Source organism: Pseudophryne corroboree, chromosome 5 (genome assembly GCF_028390025.1).
Source record: "Pseudophryne corroboree isolate aPseCor3 chromosome 5, aPseCor3.hap2, whole genome shotgun sequence".
Classification (NCBI taxonomy): domain Eukaryota; kingdom Metazoa; phylum Chordata; class Amphibia; order Anura; family Myobatrachidae; genus Pseudophryne; species Pseudophryne corroboree.
Genome location: NC_086448.1, coordinates 89,661,902 through 89,668,418, shown reverse-complemented (window position 1 = coordinate 89,668,418; position 6,517 = coordinate 89,661,902). Strand labels below are relative to the sequence as shown.

The following is a 6,517-nucleotide window of genomic DNA, read 5'->3' as shown; positions in this document are numbered from 1 at the left end:
ACACACATAGTACATATCTAATAACAGGGTCACTTCAGTAGTATAAGCATACATCATATATAATACAGGGTACCACTAGTACATGTTTACCTCCCTCCACCACCACTCCCTGTACTTCCGTTAGGTGGGTGGCTGAGGAGGGAGGGCTGACACTGGTAGCTGCTCAGACACCAGACAAGCATCACAAGCGTGTACTAGTACAACAGCAATGACCAACACCACAAGCCAGTGGCACAACCCTATGATAATGTCGCAGACAGCAGCACAAGCGCAGGTAAGATAGTAGCAGCCGCATGCATTGGGGTTAATGATGAGGGCTATGTTTTCAGGATTATTATAGTTTTCGTGGCGTCTAAGTGTACTGCGGACGTATTAGAGGGCACCACATTTGCGATGGCTATCCGGGCTCCTGATTGGCTGGAATGCTATTAACTAGCTGAATAATCTTATTTATTGATTCATTGTGCTGGAGAAAGCTGCAGGACTTGATTATTTTTTTAAACTTCCCGTTGCATTACATTGTATCAACTACTAACCTCATCTACCCCCCTCCCCCCTGAACCCCCCCCTCACCCCGTGCGGAGACTGGTGAGCTTACACGTGGCAGTACTGGTGTATTTAGAGCAGAATCATTAAAGCCTGACCATTCCGTTTTCGGACGATAAAAAATGGACAGATATCGCAATTAATGACCTAATGGCCATTATCGCAGTATGCTATTACAGGCCATTTTCATCGGGTGAAAACGGACCCACGATCACGCAAAAACACATCAAGTGGCCCGTGGCTCCAGCAGCCCGCTTATTACAGATTATACATCGGGTGCCAGAGGCACCCAAAGTATAATCCGCGATAAGCGCTAGCCTCCAACGATACAATTAACAGTGGTCTTTGACCGCGGCAATTGGATACCTCCCAATCTATTGGTGCCACTGTTGACACAACATCATGGTCAAACAAGAGGTCATTAAACGGGGTTGCTTTTGTTTCGATGTTGACTAGTGTTGGTAGAATGGTATTTGAATGTGCATATTTTTCTCTGGCAAACTTAAGAGCTTCTACCTTTTCTTCTGCAGTGTAAACAACTACCACAGTCATGTGGGTCCATCAAGTCAGCAAGAATATGTGCAGGTCCCAACGCTTGTTTATAGCGGCCCAAACATTTCTTCATGCTTGGTTTGTTCATATTTAATTCCTTCAAGCCATCCTCTAATGCTTTCCACACATGTACAGCATTCGGGAGAGAAAAGAAAATGAATGTGTCCGACCGGCGGCGGGTAGGGGAGTGAAGTTTCTTCACTCCCCCCGTCACCTGGCCCCATAGCCCTGCATACTAATATGGCCGAGATTGTCCATATTGGTATGCATGTATAAGTGACCCGGCACCAGCGATGAACGATTACGGGGCCGCACATCGTTTATCGTTGGTGCCTACACACTGAAAGATATGAACGATATCTCATTCATTAATGAAGAAATCGATCATATCTTTCAGTATTATCTCTTAGTGTGTAGGGCCTATTATCACACAAGCCTATACACCAGGCTTTTTCAAGCAGTGTGCCGCGACCAGTTGCAAGGTGTGCCGCGGAGCCAGAGCAGCTTCCTGTACCTTCAGAGTGAACTGTTGGCCCAGGCTCTTCTTAGAGGATCAGTCGTGCTCCGGCTGTGACCTATGCCTTGAAAACGGTGTGATATCATAGGTCACGGCCGCCGCGTCTCACCACCCAGCCAACCCACCTGCCTGCATACACATCTTCCAGTTCCCGCCTGCATACACCGCTTTCCTTGCCAACACACATCCACACCTGCCCGACCGCCCGCTGCTCAGTATTCGCAGAACTCCACTATGAAGAACTCCAGCCACTGAGGGACAGGGAGGAGGACAGCTTATAATAATATTTGTTATTTTATTTCTCCTGTGGGGAACAATAGGATTTATGTGGGAAGAATGTATGGGGGGAACAATGTGAATAATTCATGTGGGAGCAATAGGATTTATGTAGGGAGCAACATGATTTATGTGGGGAGCAATGTGATTGTTTTTTCTGTGTAGGCCAATGTATGTGTGATTTTTTTTTTTACTGTGAGGGCCAATGTGTGTGTTTTGTTTTATTCTGTGGGGAACTGATGGTGTGCCTTGGGAATTTTAAAATATTGTTCGGTGTGCCGCGAGTAAAAAAAAGGTTGAAAATCACTGCTATACACCATACACAGAACATATCAAATACAGTGTAATATCACCAGCAAAAATACATGGAGTACCACCACTACATATCTAATAATACAATGTAACAAATATACTGCATACACAGCACATTCATATCACAGTCTACAAATATATATCACACACAATATTGTTTACTATCACCAGCACAAACATACTGTACAGCATACACAGTACACAATAAAATAACAACACAATATACTAGTACCAGAACGAATATATGTCTTACCACCAATAACCACATACAGAGCACTAGAGTAAACGTATAAACCTTGGTTTTATCAGGCTGTATAATCGATGAGATGATTAAACGTTATTAGACATTTGCACTTCCTGAAACTGCAGTAAATGCAGAATAATAAATAAACAGACATATCGTTAAATGGCCTCCTCCTACATACATACATAAAATCCCTGATATACTAGCCTAATAAAACACATATCTGACATGCACTCATTGGGATTCCTACTTAACCCTTTCACATGTTGCCTGGTTACATTATACAGGTGTTTACTAGCAGGCCATCCTCTTCTATGGAATCCGTAGAGGATGAAGAGAGAATCTGTTTTCCTGATGGCACTAGTACGATCTATGTAGATTCTTAAAGCTCGGACCACGTCCAGCGACGCTTCTCCCGCAGATAGTCCCGATACCTGAAAAGCTGGGACTACAATCTCTTCATTCAGGTGAAACTTTGACACCACCTTTGGAAGATAACTAGATCTCGTTCTGAGAACTGCTCTGTCTGGAAAAAAACTTAGGAAAGGAGACTTACATGATAATGCTCCTAAATCTGACACTCTTCTGGCTGACGCCATTGCCAGTAAAAAAAGAACTTTAACCGTTAACCATTTAAGATCTGCTCTCTCAAGTGGTTCAAACAGAGAACCCTGGAGAAATTTAAGAACTAAATCCAAATCCCAGGGAGCTGCAGGAGGAACAAATGGAGGTTGAATATGTACTACTCCTTGAAAAAATGTACGTACATCCTGTAAATCAGCAATCTTCTGCTGAAACCATACAGTTAACGCTGATACTTGAACCCTCAAGGAAGCAGCTTTCAAACCTTTATCCAATCCTGCTTGAAGGAAATCCAAAATCCTAGCTACTTTAAAAGATCTCGGATTGAAAATTTTTCCAGTACACCAGTGAATATAGGCTTGCCATATTCTATGATACACACGGGCCGAAGAAAGCTTTCTTGCTCTAAGCATAGTTTCGATTACTTGTTTCGAAAAACCTTTAGCCTCTAGGATAGAGATTTCAACAGCCACGCCGTCAAAGATAGGCGATCCAGATGACTGTGACAACAAGGACCCTGCATTAGCAGATCTGGACGTTGAGGGAGCAGTATCGGTGCTTCCATGGACATTCTCAACAGATCTGTGTACCAATGCCTTCTTGGCCAAGCTGGAGCTATTAGAATGATTGCTCCATTTGCCTGTTTTATCTTTCTCACTACTCTGGGTAACAGAGATATTGGAGGGAACAGATATGCCAGCTGAAACCTCCATTCTACTGACAGTGCGTCTACCAGGACCGCTCCTGGGTCCTTTGTTCTCGATCCGTACCTCGGAACTTTGTTGTTTAGACGAGACGCCATAAGGTCTATCTCCGGTAGACCCCATCTGTTCACCAGTGTCTGAAACACTTCTGGGTGTAGTGCCCATTCGGTTTCCTGAATGGTGTGCCGACTGAGAAAATCCGCTTCCCAATTTAGTACACCCGGGACAAATACTGCTGACAATGCCGGGAGATGGAGTTCTGCCCATTTTAGAATGGGAGTTACTTCCTCAATCAGACTCTTGCTGTGAGTTCCTCCTTGATGATTGAGGTATGCTACTGCTGTCGCATTGTCTGAGCGGAACTGGACTGGTCTTCCTTGTAGATTGTCCTTTGCCTGAACTAGAGCCAAGTAAACGGCCCTTACCTCCAACAGATTTATCGGCAGGCGACTTTCCCTTGCGGTCCATTTTCCCTGGAACCATAGGCTTCCGAGTACCGCTCCCCAGCCTTGCAGGCTGGCATCTGTTGTCAGGACTTGCCACTCTTTTATCCAAAAGGGTCTCCCCTTGTTTAAATGGTCTGTCTGTAGCCACCACGCTAGAGACCTTTTTACATTTACTGGAATCTTTATCATCTGCTTCTTTATCGTCTGATGATTTCCGTTCCATTTGGTCAGAATAAGGTGCTGCAATGGTCTGGAGTGGAATTGCGCATATTCCACCATGTCGAAGGTTGATACCATCAGACCCAACAGTCGCATTGCTGCGTGGACTGACATTGTCTGGGCTTGCAATGCTTCCTGAGCCATGACCTCCACCTTGACTATCTTTTTCTCTGGTAAGAGAACTTTCTGTAGGTCTGAATCCAATATGGCCCCCAAATGAACCATCCGCTGTGACGGATTCAGGGACGACTTTTCCCAATTTATGAGCCACCCGTGTCTCTGTAAACAAACTATCGTGTGTTGAAGATGGCTCAACAGTAAATCTTGCGACTGTGCTAAGATTAACAGGTCGTCGAGGTATGGGAATATTTTTATCCCTTGTTTGCGCAGACAAGCTGCCATAACCACCATGATCTTGGTAAACACCCTGGGTGCTGTAGCTAGCCCGAAAGGCAGAGCTTAGAACTGGAAATGTTCCTGGATGATGGCAAACCTTAGGTAACACTGATGTGATAGTGCTATAGGTAATTCCCCAACACCTTATCACTTCTGCAAATACCTCTTGATGAAGAGCTCACTCTCCTGGATGGAGATCGTGTCTGCTGAGGAAGTCTGCTTCCCAGTTGTCCACGCCCAGGAGGAAGACTGCTGACAGAGCACTCACGTGCTGTTCCACCCAGCGGAGAATTCTTGTGGCTTCCGCCATTGCCGCCCTGCTCCTTGTTCCGCCTTGGCGGTTTACATACGCCACCGCTGTTATGTTGTCCGACTGGATCAGGACAGGGAAACCCTGAAGAAGGTTCTTCGCTTGCAGGAGGCCGTTGTAAATGGCTCTTAACTCGAGAACATTTATGTGGAGACAAGATTCCTGGCTTGACCATTTTCCCTGGAAACTTCTTCCTTGCGTGACTGCGCCCCAGCCCCGGAGACTTGCATCTGTGGTCAGCAGGACCCAGTCCTGGATTCCGAATCGGCGTCCCTCTAGAAGGTGACAGCCTTGCAGCCACCACAGGAGAGAAATCCTGGCCCTGGAAGATAGACTTATTTTCCGGTGCATGTGCAGGTGAGACCTGGACCATTTGTTCAGCAAATCCCACTGAAACACCCGAGCATGAAACCTGGCAAACGGAATGGCTTCATAAGCCGCAACCATCTTCCCTAGCACTCGAATGCATTGATGAATCGACACTCTTGCCGGTCTCAGAAGCTCCTTGACCATGGTCTGCATTTCCAGAGCTTTTTCCTCCGGAAGAAACACTCTCTGTAGCTCCGTGTCTAGGATCATGCCCAGGAAGGGCAGCCAAGTTGTCGGGATCAACTGAGACTTTGGCAAATTTAGAATCCAACCATGATGTCGCAGCACCGACAGGGAGAGTTCCACATTTCTTAGCAACTGTTCTCCTGATCTCGCCTTTATCAGGAGATTGTCCATGTACGGGATAATTGTGACCCCTTGCTTGCGAAGGAGTACCATCATTTCCGCCATAACCTTGGTGAAAACCCTCAGGGCCGTGGAAAGCCCAAACGGCAACGTCTGAAATTGGTAATGACAATCCTGTACCGCAAATCTCAGGAAGGCCGGATGAGGAGGATATATCGGGACGTGTAAGTAGGCATCCTTTATGTCGACTGACGCCATAAAATCCCCCCCTTCTAAGCTGGAGATCACAGCTCAAAGAAATTCTATTTTGAACTTGAAAGTTTTCAAGTATGGATTGAGGGATTTTAGGTTCAGAATCGGTCTGACCGAGCCTTCCGGTTTCGGCACAACAAAGAGGCTCGAATAGAACCCTTCCCCCCGTTGGGACGGGGGAACCGGCACAACGACCCTCTGTTGACACAGCTTTTGTATCGCAGCATTTACTACTACTCTTTCTGGAAGAGAAACTGGAAGGGCCGACTTCAAAAAGCGGTGGGGGGGCATCTCCTGAAACTCCAGTTTGTACCCTTGGGACACTATGTCCAAAACCCAAGGATCCAGGGCCGATTGAAACCAGACCTGACTGAAGACTCGGAGACGGCCCCCCACCAGCACGGACTCCCGCATGGGAGCCCCAGCGTCATGCGGTAGACTTGGTAGAGGCGGGGGAGGACTTTTGGCCCTGGGCGCCTAACACTG

At 46.5% G+C, this 6,517-nt stretch overlaps 1 protein-coding gene across 3 annotated transcripts in view; it reads right to left on the bottom strand.

Annotated features, from left to right (window-relative positions):
* The window catches only part of LOC134927261 (uncharacterized), a 989,775-nt gene that overhangs the window by 923,660 nt on the left and 59,598 nt on the right, over nucleotides 1-6,517 (bottom strand). The gene's annotated exons all lie outside the window — the stretch shown is intronic.